Here is a 25,007-nt window from a genome sequence, read left to right on the forward strand (position 1 = left end):
GCCTCCCCCAAAAAATTCATGTGAAGTCTTAACCCCCAGTAGATCAAAGTATGACCTTATTTGGAAACAAGGGTTTAACAGAATTAATCACATTAAAATGAGGTCATTAGTGTGGGCTCTTACCCAATAAAACTGGTTTACCTACGAAAAGGGGAAATTTGGCCCAGTAACAGACACACACCGGTGTAAGATGATTAGAAGAGACTCAGGGAGAATGGCGGTCATCTATCAGCCAAAGAGGAAAACCTGGAACAGATCCTTCCCTCACAGCCTCAGGAGGAGCCAACCCTGCTGACACCCTGACCCAGGACTTCCAGCCTCCAGAACCACCAGACAATTAATGTCTGGTGTTTAAGCCACTTGGGAGATGGTACTTTGTGACCACAGTCCTAGCAAACTAATACAACTCTCACAAACTCTCTTCGCAGCTGTTAAAAAACCCCAGGCATTTACACAAAAAAAATTTTATGCCCAGGAAGCCTAGTATTAATAAAGCGGCCCTCTTGCTGGACTGTGAGCTTTGATGACAAGGACTAATTTAATTCAGCACTCTGTCTGGACATAGTCGATACTCGAGAAAGTCATTTTTTTCTATTGTTGAAAGCTTTTTAACTCCTTTGTACCTAATTCTTAAAAAACAAAAGAAACAAAGACACATACATGTTTGAACACACTCCGGGTTTTTTACTAATGTCTAAATATAAGTGTGTGTGTGTGTGTGTGTGTGTGTGTGTGTTTAGAGAGAGAGAGAGAGAAAGAGGAAAGGGAAAAAAGGAAGAATTCTCTCCCAAGACTTTCAGTGGGTGGCAGGGAAAAAATCAGCATCATGCCAGCATTGTAGCTGATGTTTGGTACTATTTATAGAGACGGCCATGGCCGTGTCAGATCTTTAAAAGAAGCAAAACATCTGGGCGCATTCCAAGAGAGAAGAAGGGCCCGAGTCACAACACATGACACAGTGGAAGGCTGCATCTTTACAAAAGTTACAATTTACATTTGCTAAATAATCCCATGCCTCAGAGGATTTTAGGGAACCTGATTCTGGCACCAAGTGTTGTGAAAGAATAACACAATAGCCACTGTATTTTCAAATTTATAACAGTTTGGAAGTGCACGAATAAATGGTCTCCACAGGGCAGAGAACACAAAGCATCTCCCCAGCCAAGAGCCTCAAAGTGGCCAGTGGCCCCCAATAGGCAAGCATGAGCGGCAGCCGCTCTGAACTATAAAGTCAGCAGCTGCCCAGGATGTTTTCAGCTAAGCCAAAGTGGGAGCCAAAACTGACCCCCCTCCTCACTTGAAGGTAGGCGGCACCCACTCTCTGCGCCATCTTTCTGAGATGTCATTAGGACGAATTAAAGAAAAATATTTAAACCTATATAACACTTGGGACAGCTGCACTAAAAGGAAAAGAAAATCACAATTTCTACAATATTTCACAGACGTTAAGCAAGTGTGCCCTACTTTAAGCAAAACCAACATATTTTTTAAACTCCAGATTTTGAAAACATACATCAAAACCATTGTTCAAAGTCCAAAAAGAAAGAGTAAACTCTGCAAAGGCCGAGGCCTCCGCTTTGTTCACCAGAGAATGCTCAGCACCTACCCCAAGACCTGGAAGGCTACATGTCCTCAAAAGCTATTTGTTGAAAAAAAAAGTTGTATTTTTTTAAATAGCCAGCTCCAACAATACACCCAACGTATTACAGAACATGCCCAATTCCTCCACATGCGTGGTGCGGTGGGTGAGACGCCCCTGAAGCGCAGCCCGGCTTGGGGACAGCTACGTCTAGTGAGATACCCCTGCACACAGGCTCGCTGGCCCTGCAGGCGTTCTCCTACATCGTCTTTGACATCTCCTGCCCCAGTGCTCTACGAGCATTGTGTAGGACAGGCTGCTTCCGTCTTTTCAGAAACATCCTCCTGGCCTCCCGGTGTCAACCGCAAGGAGGAGGGCAGCAGGTCCCAGTCTGACAGTGGTTTGGGGGATGAGTGACTAACACGTGAGCTGTCACCACGTCTGTGGATTTCAGGGCAGCGAGAAACCCAGGCAGACCATCTGCTGTGCTGGGTGCTGTCTTCGCACCCACCTCATACCCACTTCTGCCTTTTTATTCCACAATGTTTGCTTCCTTTTTTCTCTAATTTTTATTGATCTTATTGGGGTGACATCAGTTAATAAGACTATATAGGTTTCAGGTGTACAATTCCGTAATACGTGATCTGTAGATGGTATTGTGTGTTCACCGCCCCAAGTCAAGTCTCCTTCCGTCACCATTTCTCCCCCTTTACCCCCTTCTACCTCCCCCCCACACACTGGTGTCTGTGTCTGTGAGTCGTTTTTTTCCTTTGCTTGATCCCTGCACCTTTCGCACCCAGAACACTTGTTTCCCCCACCCTGTTCAGGGAGGGGTAAGAGGAGGATCCATACAAAGCCATCCGACTAGCTTCCCTGGAATCCACAGCGGGCCTGGTCCCCAGAGAAACACTTCCTACACAGGGCCAGAGCTGAGCCACGCTGGCCAGTGGGTCTCATGTTCTCTCTATACCTTTTATCGTCATAATTAATCAAGACTCACTGTAGGATTTTTTTTAAACTGAAGGAAAAAATATGAAAAAGAAAATTCATCCATAATTCCACCATCCAGAGAGAATTGGCATTTTAGCATATTTTATTCATGTCTCAGATATATCTACATAGATATATACATAATTTATTAGACAGTTTAGAAGATATCTCACATACAGCTCATGAGCGTTACCTCATGTTATTAACATTCTTCAGTATTTTTAAATGGTTGCCTTCTACCCTATTGTACGCATAGGCCATAATTTACTTAACCATTTCCCTGCCATGGGGGAATGCTGATTCCAGTATTTCAGAAAAATAAACAGCAACACCATGAACAATTTTGCACACCTATATTCCTCCACATTTCTGATTGTCTCCTTGGGATAGAATCCTAGAAGTAAATTTTAAAAAGTATAGAAACCCCCTAAATCAGCTTCCAGAAAGGTTATACCAATTATAGTTCCACTAATAAGATATTTTTCCATATTTCCATGATAATGTCATTTTTAACCTTCAATAATTTTATAGCTGGGAAAAGGGCATCTCATTTACATTTTAATTATTATTTTTATTGTTGTTATTACTAGATGGTTAATGGTGGTAAGTGCTTGACTTGGATTTTCACTTCACCTCTGCACCACAGGACATCCCTGTAAGGTAGGCCCCCTCGTCCTCACCCCAACAGGGAGAAACTGAAGTTTAATTAAGTGACTTGTACATAATCAAACAAGGAATTTCCAGAGCCTGGATCCAAAGCACCATCCACCTTACTATTCTACTGTGCTGATTATTCATAGAGTCAAACATATTTAGCCTTCCTATTTCTCTTTCTCTGAACGGGAGTACATTTATTTTTTTTCTGTGTAGAAAAATAGCCCTAAGCATTTGGGTGTTTTGACAATCCACGCTTGTACCAAGATTCACACATCACCCCCTAACTCCTCCTTGCTTCAGCCCAGTCCAAACAGCCACCCACCTCCCCACACGTTAAGTGACACAGTGTCTCCCCACTACATTGAAAAGAGTTTAAATGGCTTTGCCTAAGTCCTCTTGAGATTACGCTAAATGCCCCGGAATTTAACTTAACCTTGACTGGGGAATATCCATTCGTGGTCAAAGAAGCAGTACTTAGGGTCAACCGCGTGGGGCCCTGTAACATGTACCGGCTTGAAAACACAGCTCTCACAAGGGCCCCTCTATTGGATCACCCATTCCTTTCCTTGTAGGAGGCAGAGCAAGATGTCTGTTCTGTTCTCTCCAAACAGAGATAGGAGTATCTCCTGATGAGATAGCTCCTGTAACATTGTCACATTAAAGTGTACAGCCAGGCCAGCACCCATCCATCACAGTCACTCTTCAGAAGCCCAAGGAAATGTGTGTCCCTCACACATTTCCTCCAGGGGCAGAATCCTCTCACGGGATGAGCTCCCCAGTAGCTCTGCCGTGGCCAGCCAGAGAACTCCCCCACCCAACCAAGAGCTCTGCCCTGACAGCTGGAAGCGAGACCAGGAAGGGGGAGTTTCTTTCATTTAAAGTCACCTGCTTGCCCAGGAATTCATGCCGCAGAAAAGTTCTGCAGGATCATAAACCAGTCTTGCACCTGCCTCAGAGCTCACTCTGCAACTCGCAGCGATCATCCGCTTGATTCAGCACAGGTTAGGGAGATGGATAGGATTTTCCCACAAATCACCTGATTAGTATGAGAAATCTATGTTCCTGCTGTTCTAAGCATTGCAGAGATTTTTTGGTTCGCTTTAAATCTCTCTCAATATTATGGTTCTTGCAGCTTTCAGAGTTTCCGCCCCAGGATTTATTTTTTTGAAGGCACTGCACTATTTGGCAGGGCTACATCGATCCTCTCTGGTACTTTGACCAACAATATTTGGGGAAGAATCTCTTGAGCCCCGAAACTGGGAAACAGGAATTCTAGCCTTCTTATTAATCACTCTGGGATCCTCTCTGCGGAACCTCCTGGAATCCCTGGCCCATCGTTAGAGAGAAGCTGCCCCACCACCCCGTCCTCATCTTGTATGACGTCTGCAGCCCCGGGAGCACAGTGGTCCAGCCTCTACGCTGGATTCTTCACAGCTGGCCCTCCACTGCATCCCCACAGCAACTCGATGAGCTGGCTAGCATTAGGTATTTTTACACTGGGGAAACTGAGGTTTGGAGCAGCCACACAGACTATCTGAGCCAGGTCTGTGAGGATACCTTGGTTAAACTCTGGGTCCCTACACATCTGTGCTTTTATGTTCTTTATCCCCAAAAGACCACCAGAAATAAGATTTGGAGAAAAGGTGGGTGAGTCCCTCTTCCTTGACCAGCCTTAAGTCACAACTTTCTCACTGCCTTTATCACTCCCACAAATGACCTTGTTCCCAAATGAGAATAGCACTGTAGACCCTTTGCCATCCAAGAAGAGTTCCCTCTCAGAAAACAGTGACGGGCCCGGGAGCCCATCATGTGTCCCATACAGTCGCAGTTCTGGACAAGGCCACACCCCTTTCTGGGCTGGACTGAACCGACAGTGCTCAGATGTAAACCCCCACGGGCTGCCTGAAGCTCCCCGAGCAGACCCTCCGCTCTCCCCCGGCTTCACGCACCCCCGAGCAGACCCTCCGCTTTCCCCCGGCTTCACGCACCCCTGAGCAGACCCTCCGCTTTCCCCCGGCTTCACGCACCCCTGAGCAGACCCTCCGCCTTCCCCCGGCTTCACGCACCCCTCAGGGCCCCCTCGGATCCCCGCAGTGCCCGCACAGGTAGTCTCAGTGCCAGTCCTCGCCCTGCCTTCTGCTGGGTTAGTGATCTTACGTCCTTCTCTTTTCCAAATCCTTCTGTCCTCTTCCTTCCCTACCGTCCCACTTGTTCCTGGGCCTGTTTTCTTTTTTCTTTCCCTACAGAGCGAAGGGGATGTTCTATTTCTTTGTAGTTTAGATCAGCATCCCCTTCTTCCCAAAGGGCAGGGAACAAAGAAGCCCTCTCCGGGAGGTGTCGTCTTCCTTCTCCTCCTTCTCTCCTAGGATGGAGAGAGGAAGACACCCAGGGCTCAGCTCCACCTCACAAGCTCCACCCCACGTCCAGATCTTGTGACCTTGGGTAGGACCCTTCTCTCCCCAGGACAATGTCTTAAGGTAACAGTTAAAGAGAGGAGTCTTCCTGTCACTCTCTCCTACCTCCTTCCACATGGGAAGATGTGAAAAAAAGTAAAAATGTCTCAAAAACGGAGAAGGTGCGCTTTAGGAGGAGATGGGAAAAGTGCAGTGAGCATCCCAAAGTCCCCTAAACCCACATCAGTGGGCTCTCGGGTCCTCACCCAACAGTCTGAATTAACTATGTGTGGCAGATAGTAACTAGACCTATTGTGGTGATTGTTTATAGATAGATGATAGATAGATAGATAGATAGATAGATAGATAGATAGATAGATAGATAGACAGAAGATAGATATAATCATTATGTTGTATAGAAACTAATATAACATTATATGTCTATTATACCTCAATTTAAAAATATATATCTATATAGATATATAGATATATATAATTATATATATCTATATATATATATATATATATAGTCATACCAGAGTGACTTGGGCAGGCAGCACCAGGCCTGTAGGAATCTGACTCCATTTTTTGAAGAATTCCATCCCACATCCTCATCTTGGCCCTTATTAATTCTGCCAGAACTACTCAGAATTTACAGGGCCCTTTTTCCAGTAAAAAGCTCAACTGATGGTTTTGCAGCAACTCTTTAATTCTGATACACAGACTCAGACCTCTCTCCGTTGTCTCCTCCCATCCCTCTCCCTCTGTGCCCAGGGGCATCTGTCCCACAGGCCGGCATCCAGGCCATTTCCCCTTCTCTCTCAGAGCTCTTGATCTTACTTCCTAGTCACTGAGGAAATAAAGCAACAGAAGAGAATCCTCACGCAGCTCCCACCATCCCACCACATCCAGCCACCCCTGCCCTTCCCCTCCTTGGCTGTCCACACTACCAGCTAAAGCCACGCCCATCCCTCTTCACACGGTCCAGGTGGCCTCTGCACCTCCAGCAGTTCTCACCTCCTGATCCTACATCACCTTTGTGCTCACCTGACAACGGGATTACTTCCATCAACACACAAGCATCCTGTTATTTCTCCCATTTTAAGGGAGAAATAAATGCTTGCTATGACCCAACATGACCCTACCTACAGTTAACTTTTCACTTTCTTGCACTCCTTACTAACCACACTTCTCCATAAAGTTGTTCACATGAGCCATCTCCGATGCCTCTCTTCCAGCCCACTCCAACCGGGCTCTCACTTCCTACTCCACCAAAAGTGCTCTTGTCAGCTCACCGATGGCCTCCATGTTCAATTCTCAGTTCTCATCTTACTTCAAACATCAGCAGTGTCTGACATGGCCAATCACTCCCTCTTTCTTAAAAACACTTCACTTAGTTTCTGAGACAGCATGCTCTCTAGACTCACCTCTTATCTCCTTCTCAGCTCCTCTGCTGGTTCATCTTCATGACCTAGCTCAGAGTTAGTAAACATGGCCCACAAACCAGGTGCCCGTTTATATGAATAAAGTTTTGTTTAATACAGCCACATTCATTCATATATGTTATCTCAGACTGCTTTTGTGCTATGTGAGTAAATTTGAGTGGCTGTAGCAAAGACCATATGGCCTACAAAGTCTAAAATATTTATTATGCAAAGTCTAAAATATTTACTACCTGACTCTTTAAAAAAAAAAACACAAAAAACCTTGCCAATTCCCAGCCTCCATCTGTAAATACAAGAGTTCCCAGAACTCAGTCTTTGTACCTCTTGTCTATCTACACTCACTCTCTGGATGATCTCATCTGGTCCCATACTTTAAATTTTTTTTTTTATTTATTCACTTTTAGAGAGGAGAGGGAGAGACGAAGAGAGAGAGAGAGGAGAGACAGAGAGAGAGAAGGGGGGGAGGAGCTGGAAGCATCAACTCCCATATGTGCCTTGACCAGGCAAGCCCAGGGTTTCAAACCAGCAACCTCAGCATTTCCAGGTTGACGCTTTATCCACTGCGCCACCACAGGTCAGGCTGGTCCCATACTTTAAATATTATCAATACACTGACAGCTCCCAAGACTTTTCTCTAGCACAGGCCTCTTCTCTGAAATCCAAACTGTAAAGCCAGTAGCCACAACCACCATCAGAGCCACCTGGCCCATGCAGGTTCACATTAAATTTGGGCAGACAGTAATGAAACAACGGAGCCAAGAACTGGTGGGCCATTAGCTTTAATCCTAGCTCGCACCCGGTGGGCAAGAAATACACACAGTGGGAAAACACTTCCCTTTCCATTCAGTGCTCACAAAGCCACTGACTTATCTGAGTTTCCTAGAATCAAAGTTTCTATCAACCTCACCAGCCTTATTCACCTCTGTTCCCCATCTCCTTCTCTCTGCACAAACTGGCTTCTCCTTCAGCACTCTACCATCTTGGCTGCTTCTCCTCTCCTCCACGTGGCCTTTCTCTGCTCTCCTCTAGCATGGGGTCCTCTGCCGCATTTTATAGTGTAGAAATCAAAACCTTTAATCCTATATACAAACAAGGAAGTCTCTGATACAAAGTCACTTGAGGCACAATGGGATTCCTCATGAGAGTGCACCACCCCACATCATGCAACAGTCAAGGATGTGGGGAAAAGCTTAGTGTTGAGATCTTAGTATTAAAAGAGTAGGAAAGGCTTAGTCTTAAAACTAAGCCTTAGGCTCTAATGACCCTTTCTGCTTACAGCTTGTCCCCCACACCCAGTGTAAACTATAAGCGAGCAAACATATATATCATATTTACAAACTTATTTGACCAACACAGACCCATGACACAACTGACTTGTGGGCATTTCATTTAGATGTCTAACATCCCTCAAAACAAATTCTTATATCCTCCCAGTGCTTCTTCTACAAACACCTCCATCTCATGCCAAAAACCTTGGAAATCATTCTTGAACCCTCTTTTTCTCTCAAACTGATAAGGAGAACTGTAGAGTTAAAATTTTAGCTTGAGTAATAGTGCCTTTAGTTATAATCAATAGGTTTAATGATTAATGTAAGTAGAAGCTGTGTTCCAGGAACTGGGATACCTGACAGACCCTACATGACTTAAGGAGATCTGCAAGCAATCCACCTTTGTGACCCAGGGAACTGCAAATAATCTACTTTTGTGCTCCAGAGGTCTGCAATCAAAGCCTTTAAGCCTTTGTGTTCCAAGAATGGAAAACCCGCTGACTATGATCCAATTAATTTTGACTATGATCTAATTAACTCTCCCTGAAATTCCAACACCCTTACCTACCCTTTCCTTCCCCTGATAAAAAGTTTGGCTTGGGATAGAATGTTGAGATGGCTTTTAAGGTTTTGTAACCCCCATCTCCTCAGATCTCTGGCCATCTCAATAAAGAGCCCATAAAGATTCAGTCCCTGTCTTGGCCCTGGCAGGTTGGCTCAACAGTAGAACATTGGCTCAGCATGTAGATGTCCCGGGTTTGATTCCTGGTCAAGCCACACAAGAGAAGTGATCATGTGCTTCTCCACCCCTCCCCCTTCCCTCTCTTTCTCACTTCTCCTCCCACAGCCATGGTTCCATTGGTTCAAGTGCATCGCCCTAGGTGCTGAGGCTGGCTCCGTGGAGCCTCTACCTAGGCCACTAAAAATAGCTCGATTGTGAACATGGCCTCAGATGGGCAGAGCACCGGCCCCAGATGGGGTTGCCAGGTGGATCCTGATCAGGGTGCATGCAGGAGTCTATCAATCCCTGTCTCTACCTATTTGACTAAGTGGTGACAGGCATCACGAACGCCAGTATTTTCAATGCCCACATTCAACCCATCAAAAAAATCTTGTTTTTTCCACCTTCAAAGTATATCCAGAGTTTGACCAGTCCCCACCCCTCCACTGCGACCACCCTACCCCCCCCCCTCCACCCTCTCTTGCAGGTCATTGCCTCCTAGCTGGCTCCTGCCTCCAGGCAGCCCTCCTATAGTGCGCTCTCAACACATTGGCAACAAGTATGATCAATTTTGTTTTTTAATTTTTTATTGAATTTTGGGGGTGACATTGGTTAATAAAATGATAAAGGTTTCAGGTGTACAATTCTATAGAATGACATCTGTATATTGTATTGTGTGTTCACCACCCTAAGTCAAGTTTTGTTCCATCACCCTTTATTCTCCCTTTACACACTGCTACCATGAGATTCCCCGCATAAGTGAAATTATATTCTCTGACTGGTTTATTTCACTTAACGTAATGCTCTCCAGGTCCACCTATGCTGTTGCAAAGGGTAAGATTTCCTTCCTTTTTACAGCTAAGTAGTATTCCATTGTGTAAATACACTACAGCTTTTTTATCCACTTATCTATTGATGGATACTACAGCTGTTTCCAAATTGTGGCTATTGTAAATAATGCTGCAATGAACATAGGAGTGCATGTACTTTTTCGAGTTATTGTTTTGGATTTCTTCGGATATATTCCCTGAGGTAGAATCACTGAGTCATAAGGCAGTTCCAGTTTTAATTTTTGGAAGATACTCCATACCTCTTTCCACAGTGGCTGCACCAATCTGCATGTGCATGAGGGTTCCCTGTTCTCCACATCCTCGCCAACCCTTGTTATTTGTTAACTTATTAATAATAGCCATTCTGACAGGTGTGAGGTAATATCTTATTGTGGCTTAAATTTGTATTTCTCTGATGATTAGTGATGTTGAACTTATTTTCATGTCTATTGGCCATCTGTACATCCTTTTGGAGAAGTGTCTATCCAGGTTCTTTGCCCATTTTTTAGTTGAATTGTTTTGTTTTTTATGTTGAGTTTTGTAAGTTCTTTATACATTTTGGATATTAACCCCTTATCAGATGTATCTGGTGAATATATTCTCCCACACAGAGGGTTGTCTTTCATTTTGTTGTTGATTTTCTTTGCTGTGCAAAAATCTTTTAGTTTGATGTAGTCCCATTTTTTTATATTTGTTTCTTTGTTTCCCTGGCCCAAAGTGATTTATCACTACAAGATATATCACTACAAGAAGTGTCCAAGACTTTACTATGTTTTCTTCTGGATTTTTCTGGTTTCAAGTCTAACATCAAGTCTAACTCATTTCAAGTTTATTCTTATGAATGGCATAGGTTGGTGGTGTAGTTTCATTTTTTTGCACCTTTCTGTCCCATTTTCCCAACACCATTTATTGACTAAACTATCTTTACCTCATTGTACATTCTTGCCTCCTTTGTCAAATATTAATTTACCATAAAGGCATGGGTTTATTTGTGGGTTCTCTATTCTGTTCCATTAATCTATATGCCTGTTTTTATGCCAGTACTATGCTGTTTTGATTACCATGGTCTTGTAGTATAGTTTGATATCAGGTAGCATGATTCTTACAACTTTGTTATTCTTTTTCAAGATTACTGTGGCTATTCTTGGTCTTCTTGGTTCCATATAAATTTTTGGATTATTTGTTCTAATTATGTGAAACATGCCATTGATATTTTGATAGGCATTGCATTGAATCTATAGATTGCTTTGGGTAGTATAGGCATTTTTTTTTTATTTATTGATTTTAGTGAGAAGGGAAGGGAGGGAGAAAGGGAGAGTAAGAGAGAGAGAGACAGGAACATTGATGTTTTTGATGTGCCCTCACTGGGGATTGAACTGGAAACCTCTGCACTTCAGGATAAAGTTCTAACCAACCAACCTATCTGGCCAGGACAGTATAGGCATGTTAATTAGGTCAATTCTTCCTATCCATGAACACAGTATATACTTCCACTTATCTGTATCTTCTTCACTTTCTTTCTTCAGTGTCTTATAATTTTCTAAGTATAGGACACAGTGACTCATTTAATTAATAGACGATGTTACTCCTTTTCTCAAAGCCTCCCAGGTTTGAGGAAGCTCACGCTGGCCTCATTACTCTACATTCAGGGCCTCTGCTGGCCTGGACTGCTCTTCCTCCAAACATCCACATGGACCACTCACTGCCTGTGGTCTCCGCCCCAGTTACTTCATTACTGAGACCCTCTGGATACCCCCTCTCCACACACTCCTTATCCTCTGGCTTCGGTTTCTCCATTTCACAGTTCAGCCCTCCTAGATATTTACTTATGTGTTTTCCATACCTCCCCCACTGGAATATAAGCTCTGAGAGGGCAGGGACTGGGTCAGCTTGACCCACCCCTATATTCTAAAACTTTAGATCTGTGTTTGTCAGGTCTCAGTATTTTGAACACATACAATCTCAGAAACCATGTCCCTGTTACAGAAACTGAAGGATGGGGAAGAGAAGTGCATCATTTCCATCACGAGGAAATCAAAGAAAGGGCCACAGCTCAGAGCTGTCACAGTCCTGGAGCCAGCGGTTCCCTTCACTGACCCACCCCAAGGGACAGACAAGTGACAAGGGGACTGCTCGCCAGCAGCTCCTCCACTCTCTCTGCAGCGACCCTGGAAGTCAGGAGGGAGCAGAAAGGACAAATGGAGAAGGGGCTGTTCTGGAGGAGGATGGGGCCTCATTTCCTCTCCCTTACTTACCCCCCACCCCCGCTCACCCAGCTTGAACCCAGAGGGATGAGTGGATAGAGTGCACAGCAGACACTGAACCACACTGGGAGTCTGACACCCAGCAGCAGTGTCACCCAGATGAGCCTTAAGCACTCTGTGCCTCCATTTCCTCCCTGTAAAACGAGAGTGATGACCGAATGTTCCAGAACTTGAAAATAAAGAGTAGTCTCAGACTCTTTTTCCTTTCTTATTTATGTCTTATCATTCTTAAAAGTCTAAAATTTAAAGAGAGGCTCTCCTTAGGTATTTCCATGTGTTGTAAGTTGTTCCTTTATTTCCAAACATCCTTGTTGAGTTCCTCACCTGCTCTCTCCATTCTGCTCCCCCCCTTTTTTTTCTTTTTCTTTTTTTCCCCATAACTTTCCTTTCTACTTCCCACATTCTGAAAACCCTAAGTTCCAGGAAGGCAGGCAGGCAGGGGATGGCTGGCAGAATAGGAAACATCCCAGTCCTCCTTTCTCACATCCTGGAGCCCTACGGGGCTATTTCATTGTCAGCAGGAATAAAACCACGAAGGGCAGCGAGAGAGAGAGAATCCACAGGAGAACCTCCAATCCATTCTTCCCCCTTCCCTCACTCGTTGCACAGTCACGGTGCCCCTAGCTTACTAAACAGAAAGAATTTCTGAGAAGGAAGCAAAGCCTGGAATGACAGGACACCCAAGGGGCCTCACGCGCCATTCCCCTGACCAAGCCAAACGGCCCCTCAGCATCCCACACTGGCTCTTGGCTCCAGACCGCCACTCACATCAAGGATATCTTTGCTTCCACCCAAATTGCCCTCATCCTTCAAGGCTCAGGGCTCAGGACCAGATGCCTCTATGAGCCTTCTGAGACCACTCGCCCCCTCACGGACCTCCGCTGTCCTCAGCAGCTCCACTGGGCTCATGCCGGGACTCAGCTGAACACACCCTCGTTCTGGAAGTCATCTTCTGTGTGCTACTGTTCACTTTTCAAGGCCTTACCAAGGCCATCAAGGGGGTTGTGTCCCTCCCCTCTCTCACTAAGGACCCATAGTCCAGCCAGAAGCCCTTATTGATTATGAGCTTAGGCAGTATTGTTAGGCAGAAAATCTGGTTCATTCCATGACGCCTCTCTGTGGACTAACCATACCAACAAACTGAAGTGAGTGGCTTTGCCTTTCCAAGCGTCAATTACCTCCTCTGCAAAACGAGGATAACAACACCTTCCCCACCTACCTCTGAGCCTAGGAATACAAAACACCATATGAACACGCATTATTATTAAAATAAACAGAGCAGCAAATCAGCCACTCGGCCCACAATCTGCCCTACCTTCAGGCTGGCCTAGCTACTTTTCCCAATTAAGCTTGTGAAAGCCCCAAGGATGTGCCCATCAGAGCTGCCACCTGTCCTGCTGAGGGACGGCACCCCAGAGCCCCCACGTGACCTGGGCACACATCATGGGGCCAGCCAGCTGTGACTTCCACAGAGAACAGGACTCTCAGGTGGCCTGGAGTTCATGCAACAGAGAAAACCACATGGCATGCAAATGCATTCCGGAAAGAAGCAGTAAATGAGACACTTGGTCAGGAGGCAGGACCCTGAGGTCGCCTCTGGAGAGCCTTCAGCCCCCAGAGACGCTCCTCTAAATGTGATAGCTGTCGGTGCATTCACTTGGCCTCAATTACTAAGCGAACGAAGGAAAAGGCATGGCTTCTGGGAAAGAGGGGAGGACGGCTCCACACTTTCCCGGCGGAAATCAGTCAGCCATTCTCAGCAGCACGGGAGCCCACCTAAATGGCCGCTCTGGCAGAGGCGCAGGCTCTGAGACCAAAGCTCCTTGTTACCTACCTCTGCCTCTCGCTAGCTGGATGGCTTGAGCCAAGTCCGAGCTTCTCTGAGCCTCAATCCCACCACTTGTGAAGTCAGCAGATGTACGTGATGCATGTAAACAGGCCACCTGAAAGGCTAAGATAGGTCTGACCACTGTAGGTAGGCGACAGGGCCTTGAAATGTGTGTGGATGGGGGATCAGGTGGGGAGTAAGGAACAAGGATGAGCTCATGGTCATCATTCTCTGCACAGAGATTCCTGCACCCTCAACATCTGAAGCAGACGCTGCCCTTACTGAGGGAGGCCAGGTAGCACGGGCCACGTTTCCTGCATGCATTGATCTGATCCGCACCAAATGGATTAAGGACGCCCTGCCCCATTATGCTTTATAGTGAGCGACATAGTGCCTGACACATTGCTACATGTGTACACACTGTTTAAACATTTGTAGTTTGAGTAAGTAACTTGAAGAGCATGTTTTTTTCCTGATTTGTAAAATAATACTTTGCTGTAGGAAATTTGTTTAACAACATAAAAAAAATCGCTTGTTCATTAAAAGCCACAGATAACCACTATTATCACTTTGCTATATTATTCTATTCTATTTTTCATAACTGAATACATCTCTATTTTTTTACAAAGTTGCATGTATGTTCTATTTACTTAAACCTTTATCTACTTAATGTATATTAGCACTTTCCCATATTCTTATATATTATTCAATGTAATTTTAATAGCTTCCTTGATTTCCATTTTATAGATGAGCTATATTAGATTTAATTAATCCCGCCACATCATGTTTTGTTATAATGAATAATGCTGAAAGGAATATCCTTGATTAGAGCTATTTTGCACATCTCTGATAATTTCCTTAGGAAAAATTACTAGAAGGGCAATTGCTTACTGGTTCAAAGGATATATTTTTGAGACATGTCTCCCATATTTGCAAATTATCTTCCTACAACATTAGATATCATTTTCAGTTCTCATAATCTGGTAGGTGGATAATGATATCTTGTTTTTTAAGTTCATATTTTAATTATTAGTAAGGTTGAACACTTTTGCATATTTTTCTGGCCATTTGTTTCTTTGCTCTGTGTTTTCCCACTTATCTATCAAGGGACAGACTGATTTCTTAAATATTTTATGGACAAGAGAATTAGTCCACAGCCTCCTTTAATGACCCTGCCCCTGTATCCAACAGCCCCTCCGTTAGGGCATTAATGCTCGTGTCTAACTCATACCTTCTCCTGTCCCTTAAACCATTCGCTCTCAACCTGTCTGGAGGTGGGCGGGGGCCCTGCTCCATCTTTCATCTAACGGTGCAACCTTTCCTCACCTGTCTGTATCTCCTCCAGGAAATGAATAATTTCTCTTTATTTTTGCCTAATCTAGTGTAATTTATGAAGTCAGAGTATCATCCTTTGATGCTGTCCCCTCTTCTCCTCCTAAAATCACCATCTTCCACCAGGCCCTCATCACTTCTCACGTGGATAGCAGAAAATTAATTCAGAATCAGCCTTTCCATCCTCCCAAGCTTGCCCCTCCCACATCTCACCCCCACTCTCCATTTCACAGCTCCTCTTCCTAAATGCAAATGTGACTGAGTCTTTTTCTGCTTAAAACCTTTTTGCTCCTGGCCCTGGCCGGTTGGCTCAGCGGTAGAGCATCGGCCTGGCGTGCGGGGGACCCGGGTTCCATTCCCGGCCAGGGCACACAGGAGAAGCGCCCATCTGCTTCTCCACCCCTTCCCCTCTCCTTCCTCTCTGTCTCTCTCCTCCCCTCCCGCAGCGAGGCTCCATTGGAGCAAAGATGGCCCGGGCGCTGGGGATGGCTCCTTGGCCTCTGCCCCAGGCGCTAGAGTGGCTCTGGTTGCGGCAGAGCGACGCCCCGGAGGGGCAGAGCATCGCCCCTTGGTGGACAGAGCGTCGCCCCTGGTGGGCGTGCCAGGTGGATCCCGGTCGGGCGCATGCGGGAGTCTGTCTGACTGTCTCTCCCCGTTTCCAGCTTCAGAAAAATACAAAAAAAAAAAAACCTTTTTGCTCCTCATTTTGGCCAGCTAGTCTCTCCCTACCTGGAAGCATCCACATCTCTTCCGTTCCCCCACCCCCAAAACACACCTCATGTGCTTAGACATAGCAACACCCAAGTGTTACTCATACAGTTCTGACATACTGTGCTGTTGCATGCTTCTAAGTCTTGCAAATGTGACTGTTCTCCTCCCCACCCCTCCCCTGTGCCCCTGGTGGGGTCCTGTCTATTTCTCAGGTCCCTCTCAGGTGTTCCTCTCTCCAGGAGGCCTCCTCTGACCATGCTAAGTAAAGGTCACTATGTGTACCCTGCATCCCGAACATGCTACTATCATGCTACTACACCTTACTGCATTCTAGTGAAGTCTGTGCATCAAAACTGAGTCAGAAGGGTGAAGTCAGCTGAATGTCATTCTGAATGGTAAGGACACAGTGGGAGCCCCCTGGGCTGCCCAGTGCATCTGACATATTTCTGTGAGTCATGGGGTCCTTCACCTTCCACTGACAGGCCCCCCAGTGGCCTGGTTTCCTATCCTTTCACATACTATCCCACCCCTCCTTTCTCTTCTTCAACTTCGCAAACGCTCTCCACCCTTCAAGCTTGTCTCACATCCTGGGCAGTCCAGCTCCTGGGGCCCACTGTGTCCTCTCTTTTGGCTCCACTTGTCCCTGGACAAACATTGCACTTGGCTGCCTCTGGGGCTAGTGGTCTTTCCTATCTGGTCTGATAGACCCCCTAATGCCAGCATCAGTGCGTGCTGGGCGCAAGGACTCAGGGTGCCCTTGTGAGCTCAGAGACTCGCCAGCAGCTGCAGGAAGGGAAGGGGCCCGTCCCGGGGCCACTCATTACTGACCCCTAATTAGCCCAGCACAAATCTCTGTGTTTTCTTTCTTTTTCTCAGTGACTACACACATGAGCTTACTATTCATGCATTTATTTTGTGGGGCTCATGTCACTCATGCATGTTGCTTCCTATGTGACTCAAACCGCTCCCAGGCAAAGCCCTCCACAGCTTCTGCCCCGTTCTCCTGAGGGAGGCCCTGCTTTTCTCCCAGGGTCACTGCTGGGGGCTGCTCTGTACCCCACCCCCCAGCCCACCGCCAGCAGCCCCTGGCCCTAAGCTAGCCCACACCTTGGCAGCAGCCTCCTTGGGCCCCCTAACATTCCAGCAGTGGGGCTCCACGCACTCCCAGGAGAAGTGTCCGCCCAATAACGAATCAAGTCTGGCTGGAAGGAATGTAGAATTTAAGCCTACAATGTAGAAGCTTCTCTCAGAAATGAGAATCTGAATGAAACTGAAATTCTCCTTCGTTTTGTAAAGGTGACTAGTGAAGTGTCCTATCCAGAGGTTCCTTTGTTTCACGCATCCCAGGAGGAGTCTCTTGCCTTTGTGAGGTTCAGATTAAACGATGTCTTCTTTTATTCGTATCTCCCTTGCTGGTCCTCCCAGCTCCCCCCCCCCCATCCCTCTCTCTTAGCACCAATTTCTCGCACGCATTCTGCTACCCCTGGCCTCGCAATAGCCCCTTTCCAACCACTGACGGGGACTCAAGCGCTGGCAGTATAAATCAGGGAAGCTGGAGTTGAGTGCACGGTGCTAGTAATGGGCACTCAATAAATACTGCTTAACTGCAGGTGTCCCTGTCCCTGCCATTTGGTTAGAGAGAAATTAGGAGCCCAGAAAAAGCAAGCGGTCTATTCGATTTGGAAACAAGAAAGACAAAAAAAAATGAGCTACGAAGCAAATAACACTGACTTGGGAGATGAAGGACCTTGATTCTGGTCCCAGCTCTGCCATCGGGTCACTGCGTGATGATGCCAAGGACTGTTACCTCTCTGGGCCTCATTTGCCACGTCTGGAAATGAAAGATTAGACTTGATGAGAGATCCTCAGTCAAGCTCTAGGCAGGACCTGCCAGTCACGGCAGCTCCCGGGAGGGCAGTGCAGGTGGGCTGCCCTCCTTTCCCGCTCCTCCCAGGGGCCTGGCTTCTCAGCCACTTGGAGAGCCCGAGAGCTAAGGTGGGGTCTCACAGGACTGAAAAGGGAGCCTCGGAACGAGGCGGAGGGATCCCCAAAGTAGACAGCCCCTTCCTTGCTCGGCCTCACAGCCCCCCGCTTCCCCCACCCCAGCTGAATCTCCTGCTTATCCATTTCCTAAAGATCATCACAGAGGCTCCCCAACCTTCCCTTTTTAACAGCTCTTGCTGATGGAAAATTCTTCCTCATACCTAATCTAAGTCCATCTGCTGCAATTTCTGTCTATTTTCTCTCGTTCAATCCTGCTGGAGATGGAGAACAGCTGGTCGCCATCCTCCATATAACATCCCCTCCTAAACCAAAATCAGTTATTACATCACCCCTCAGCCTGTTTTCCCTCTGGTGCAACATGCACCATCCTTCCGACCTGCCTTCCCGGGTTCCAGCTCCGAAAGCGCCACCAGCCTGCGGCCTGCATCGGGGGCTGCTCTGCAGGCTCCAGTCATTGCAAAGCTGTAGCATTCCCAGCTGGATGAGGGACCCGGGTGACAAGATCCAGAGAGAAAGAGCTCAACTAGTCCAAGCCCCTGGGTTTACATATGAGGGAATTGAATGGCAGAGCAAGGAAGTGGAGCAACCAAGGTCTGAGGAACCACGCTCTCTGGACCTGGACCCCGAATATTGCCACCAATGTCCTACGTGGTCACGTCCCTGATGTGGGAAAGAGCAGGATTAGCCTTCACTGAAAAGTGCAGACACTCCCTATCCGACCCGACCTTTCTAATCTCAGTAGCAGATAACTGCAACTCCACTATGAACAGTTTTGATTTCCGTCAAGAACTCAAATGCCTCTCTTAGTGACAACACCACTAACTGTTCACACCTTAGTATGAAGTAGTAGATTTGATTCTTTTCACTCTTGATAGAGAGATTTAGAGGTGAGATGAGAATGGAGGACAAAGAAACTGAGAAAATGACAGACAAATTTCAGTGCTTGCTAACATTTCAAGGTCAGTCCTGAGCGTGGGGGCTGAGGGTGGGGGAGCCAGTGGAGCAGGGAAGGCTTCGCCTGGCGGGAATCCCTTGCGTCTGACAAGCCGGTGCTTAGAAACATCTGCCCCGCCTGTCTGTCATGTCGGAGGGAAGCTGCGCCACCCCAGGTGCTCTTGTGAGGCCTGCATGGAATTGAACATGGCGAAAGGGTTATCTCCTCGTTCCCACGGGAGGATCCACGTGCATCCCAGAATTCCTGGCTCCCCCTGGCTGTTTCAGATGTGAGGTGAGCAGGGTGTCTAGATGAAATCTCACCCTGTAGGTACCCTTACGACGTGACAGGAAAAACTAGTCAGACGGACAGGGAGGAAGATATATTTGAGATTAAGTACAACTGTTCAGGTACCTGCTTCAATAACTGCCAAGTGGGGAGAGAAAAAGGTGGAAGAAAAGTGAATCAGGTGAACAGTTTACTAATAATTTTGGCTATGAAATTGTCCCAAGAGAAGAATGAATGGGCAAAATAACAGAGTGTGGTGCATACATTTCAGAGCCTAGATTTCAAAGCAGCCTTCCCCCTATCTTGAATAAGCAGAAGCATCGTATTCCAATCTTTTTACCTTTCAGGAGGGGCTCCAGACTATTTCAAACCTCCAGACAGACACACCCTTCCTCAGGGTAACCAGGGAGTTCACACAGCCACCGAAGAAAAAGAAGACATGTCAACAGCATTTACAAAAACACCTAACACAATAAGTGTGCTTATTTGATTTCTCCAAAACCACAAAATTAAATTTTAAAGTAGAAGTCGAAAAGGTTCTTTTCTGATAAAAATTCTAATATGTTTTCAATCTTATTTCAGGGGACAGTTTTCTTTAACAGCAAAATCAGCACAAAATGACAAGATCAAAGCAAGTTGGCAAAGAGATTATTTACTGATGTGTTTATGATGAAAGGAGATGACAGGAAGGAGATGGGATGGAGAAACAGAAAAGTAAGGAAGGGATTTCGACTTGGCAAGTACATCACCCAGGGCAATCTCTTTCTGTGGTAACAGAAAGAGGCAACCCCTTTACAGCACCGTGGTTAAATTAGAGAAATCCTAGTTGGCCAACTGAGGGGAGGAGAAAATGCTAGCTCTACTAGCTCTACGGATGATGCCTATGCACGGTCCTGGCTAAAGCGACGGTGTTTGATGAAATAACGACTAACAAATGTAACTTTCTGAGCACCAATTGGGCCATCCGTACACAAGCTTTCCAACAACTAATCAGCCTAACACCAGCACTAGAAATTAAATTCTCCGAACTAGATCATGGCAGAGGGGGTAGATCTGGGTGTCATGCCCCATCACCTACGGTGAAGTTGCAATGATGGTATTTTGCATTTTGTCAATTACTGTTCAGTTTTTATTATGCTTTTTTTTTAGTCTTAAGTTGTTATTTTAATGATCTCTGTTCCAAATGGGGAACTGAAGGGAAGAGGAATGAGGGGGAGGAAGAGGGAGGCAAAGCTAGTGCTCCAGTCTGTCCCACTTGTGCTTCAGGGCTCCCTCTGGTCCCTGCCCCCAGCCTGCCTCTTTCTTCTCTCGGCATGAGTCACCATTCAGAAGCTGCTTTAAAAACCTTACTTTTAATGTCCTCTATCATGATAGAAACCCATCAAATATAGCAGCAATGAAAGGGACCCTAATTTTGTTACCTGTTCCTGGTTCTAGACACCCTATCAAACTCAAAAGTATTTTCTAGTTTTATCATTGTCTTCATGAAAACCAAGGTGCCTCCTTTTCAAAACCCCCCACCTGCTGGGCGCTGCCTCTCCTGGGCTCTCTGGGAGTCTTGTGCCCTGGACAGACCACAGAGGAGGAGGCTTAGGGTCAGTTGTAACCGGAAGCCGATACAGGTCCAGTGTCTACTCCAGGCTTCTGAACCCGAAGGCATTATAATTTATGAGACTACAAGTTTGTTTTGTTTACTGTCAGATGACATGTGCAGAAGAGAAAGCTGACTGACTGTATCCTGACCAAAAAAAAAGTCAGGCAGCTGTTTTGTTTTATTTTTTTTAATCATTGTAGGTAGAATTTAAACAATAACAATTCCTATGCAAAATAACTGCCCAAACGTGCTGGAGGAAAATCTGTTGTAGAGGTTAAAAAAAATATGAATTAAAAATTGAACATGATTTGTGGAGCCGGAGAATGGAGGCTGTCGCCTGCGCCTCAGCAGGAAGGGTGTCACAGGGAAAAGGTGTTGCTGGAAGATCCCTCCCAGAAAGTTCACTTCCTGCCAGGACTGGGGATCAGATTCCCCAGCTTCAGGTCGAGGATAGAAATCAGGGTCAGAAAATTTGCCTGAATTCCCCAAACCTTACAGACCTGTGAGATCAACCCCAGACTACGAGCTTCAGAGTGTCCAGCAGGTCCGAGGACATACCTGGCGAAGTGACGGGAGCATTCCAATAGGAAGTTCATTCGAGACCAAGCACATCGCCTTCTCTGCCGTGGGCTCCCTGCTTCTTAGGAGGCCCGGCTACCTAAACCTCCTATTGGGAGAAGCTCAGACACTCCAGGAAAGGAGTTTTCTCTGGGTCCAAAGTGGGTCCAAGAGCAAGTGAGCCCTGGTGGTCCCACAACTACAATGCACTAGGGGGCTACAAGGCTGAACCAGCTGCCTGCAGTGACAAGCTTTTCCACTGGAAAAGCAGTCATTAGAAGCAGTATGGTTGGTGGCTCTAGCAACTTCAGGGCTACAAAGGAGCAATACCTGCACACCTAAGCAGAGCCAGCCCCCAGCAACCAGGCCCCTCACCAGCTTCCACCTCCCAGAGTGGCTGTCAGGCTCAGCACTGAATGGCCCTTCTCTGATAAGAGTGGAAACACGGGTGAAATTAGCTCCATCCCTTTCATTTCCGTATACACCAAGCCTGAAAACTCTTCCAGAGTTTTCACGAGCTAATCAATTAAGTAATTTCCTTTCCTCTTTCCACCAAGTAAAATGAACTGAGACAGAGTGGGCAAAGGAGAAGGGGCAGAAAGGAGACAGAAGTTTGCGAAGGGCTCAAGTTGAAGGTCACTGTAGTGGAGAGGAGGCAGGTGAAGGTAACGAAAAGGGGGCTGACCCTGTGGCAAAAAAAAAAACAAAAACAAAAAAAACCCCAGCCAACCAATCACACCTCTCAGAATCAGCCTCCAGCCATGGGTCCACCAGAAAGCAGCACATCCAGAGGTCCAACTCCCTTCATCCAACTAACCTGAATCTACAGCCCAACCCTGCAGGCACCCCAGTCAAAGACCAGACCTATTTCCACAGACGTGATCGCGGCTAATTGAGAGAGTAGTAAACAAACCCAGTTCTAGACAGCGCAGAAGTTTTCCAAATTGTCAGCTTGTTTTCCTCCCAACAAAAGACGGTGATTTCTCACCTTTGCCACATTTCCTCCCCTAAACTTTTCTCTTCTTTCTGCATTATCTTTACATATGCTAAACTGCGAGCCACTGAGCATGGAAGCGCAGGAGCAGGGGACGCAGGCAGGAGTACCTTTTCCGCGGAGCAGAGGGGCTGGTGCCCAGAGGCTCGCTGCCCTGCCGAGCCGTGGAAGGATGCTGCCGGGATGGAGCACGCTGAGGATTACGCGTTCCTGCCTCTGCGACCAGACCTTTCAGCAGCTCCGACCAACTGTGCTAGCGATGCACTTAGCAATTATCTGCTGCCGCCGACGCCCCGCCCTCTGCTCTTGCGATTGGCTCTCCAGTCCCGGGCAAGACTGCATTGGTTTCAACCGACCTCACTCATTGCCTTGGCTCCTACTATTATCTAAGCCATCAAAGGGAATAATTCCATGTTTCATTGACAACCTGTAAGGCTCTCCTCCGGCCCGGTGTGGGGGCAGGACTGGAAGTCCAGTGGAGGGAGGAGGGCAGAGTAAGAAAAAGTGGGGGTAGAGGAGATGGAGAGCTCGAGAAGGGGTGGGGAGAGAGAGAGAGAGAGAGAGAGAGAGAGAGAGAGAGAGGGAGAGAGGGAGAGGGGGAGAGAGAGAGAGAGAGATGGAGCTATCAAGCAATCAGATTCTTGCTCCAGCATTTTAACTTCCACAAAACAGAGTCCATAGCAACAATTTTCTGGCCTTATTTTTCCCCCAACTGGTGCATGTTCCTGAGGGCAGAGAGAAATATAACGGCGGGGTTTCGCCTCTGTCAGACACGCTCAGGGAAGCAAAGCAAGGTAAGAACTGAAGGAATATAGGGGAATTGTTTCTGGGGCCACCCTGGAGGGCATGTGAAGGTCATTTTAGATTATTTGGAGAGACATATTATGCACCTCCCTGGGGTGTATCCATCAGTGCCTTCTCTCATGCTCCACCTAAGCCCCCAACCTGAAAAGGCAGTTTCCCGTTGAAGCCTATTCAGAGTCTCAGAAGAGCTGCTTTTAAAGCCAATGAAAGTCTGGAATTTCTCACTGTTCTCACTGGGAGAGCCCAGAGAGACAGGCATTCCTGAGCAAATAATTCTGCATGGACCCTCACTTCTGCTTATTCTGACCAGGCTCCAATTAATTGCTTAGACTTACATCAGCAGCCAAGCAAGGGAGAAGAAGGAACCCCTCAATGGGGTGGGAACAGCTTAAATGCTTTCCCTTGTTCAACAAGGAATCATAAAACACAAGTTTTGACATTTTTCCCTGAATATATATAATTTTTTACAATACAGAAAAGATGCCATTTGGTAACTGAATTTTTTTAGAGGGGGAAAAAAAGAATTTAAAAAGGGTCTTTTAAAGAAAGCTCTTAGAATATAGCAAGTTTCACATAAGTTAGACTGAACTAACCTTTCGCCCTTCCCCTACTGGGATTCACATCTTTGAGTTCAAGCTATAGTCCCAGGTCTTTCCCCGCGATCTTGAACTGCAGTTCTTATCATTGTCTGCATCCTTGAAAGCAAAGGCATGTTCCCTCCGCCTTGTCCAGTGAGCTTCTGCTTCATTCATGCATGCCTGGCTTCCCTAAATACACTGCAAGCTCTGGAATGACAGAGCCAGTACCACATATGTCTCTATCACTCCACCAAGAGCACCTAGCCCTCAAATAGTAGGCTGGCTAATAAAACCCAATTCACCAGAAAGTGTGCAGGGCTCTGAGCCTTATGGAGTCATCATTTGGCTGTGATAGCTCATCCCACTAGGCAGCATAGGGAGGAGGCCCACCCTGGAGTCCAGGAGGTAAAAATTCAAGCCTAAGCACTGTGACTGCTGCAGTGAGGAAGTCCCTCCAAGCTCTTGGAGCCCGTTCTCTCTGGAAAATGAAGCAGCCCTTCACTCAACGCCGCCCTTCTCCTGCAAGCATCGGGAGGAAAGAAAAGATGTGGGGTGCACTGTTTATTCGCGAGGCATACACCTTTTAAAAAATTAAGTCATTGCCATAATGGCTTTCCAAATATCAACATGGTGAAATGGAGAGTGACCGGATATTAAGAATCAAAACTAGAACAGGGATATAGCAAAATATCCGTTTCGAGTGCATTCATTTGTCTAAGTGAAAGTCTTACAAAGGTATAATGGTAAAATTAAACTTAGCTATCCGGTTAACATTGACACTGTCCCAGAAAACATGGCATGTTCATTCAGCCATGGTGTAAAAACCATAAATAAGACTTTTATTACTTAAGCAGTGAGATTTCCACTTCCAAGAGAGAAAAAAAAAGGCTTCAGGCTTGGGCCTTCACATCATCCCTTCATCTCCTCCCCCAGAACATAAGAGAAATAAACTAAAATGTAAGAACGCGCCTGAGCACCTATCAAAGGTTCAGTTCTCAAAGGAAAAGGAAACCGTTTCAAGTGATTTTCTAAACTGCTTTGTCTAAAACAGCACGTTCTTATATGTACTTCTTACCTTCCAAAGATGAGGGAGAAAGAGAGCTGCAAACAATTGTTTATGTCAGTGCTTTCTAAACTACCTGGTCATAAAATATTCTCTTTGAGAGAAGGATGATCCCTTTGTGTCCCATAGATCACCTGCTTAATTCTGAGAGTTAGAGAATGCATATTAAGTA

At 46.3% G+C, this 25,007-nt stretch overlaps 1 protein-coding gene across 2 annotated transcripts in view; it reads right to left on the reverse strand.

Moving 5' to 3' along the window:
• Positions 1 to 22,618, reverse strand: part of ZMAT4 (zinc finger matrin-type 4) — a 369,306-nt gene extending 346,688 nt beyond the window's left edge. The window contains exons 1-2 of one of the 2 annotated variants that reach the window (XM_066380391.1): positions 22,501 to 22,618; positions 17,750 to 17,849 (exon numbers count right to left, since the gene is read on the reverse strand). The gene's annotated coding sequence lies outside the window, so the exon portion shown is untranslated. The remainder of the gene's footprint in view (positions 1 to 17,749; positions 17,850 to 22,500) is intronic. The other variant, XM_066380392.1, reaches the window with a different exon arrangement.
• Between the last annotated feature and the right edge of the window lie 2,389 nt (positions 22,619 to 25,007).

The sequence above is a fragment of the Saccopteryx leptura genome, chromosome 4 (assembly GCF_036850995.1).
Source record: "Saccopteryx leptura isolate mSacLep1 chromosome 4, mSacLep1_pri_phased_curated, whole genome shotgun sequence".
Taxonomy (NCBI): domain Eukaryota; kingdom Metazoa; phylum Chordata; class Mammalia; order Chiroptera; family Emballonuridae; genus Saccopteryx; species Saccopteryx leptura.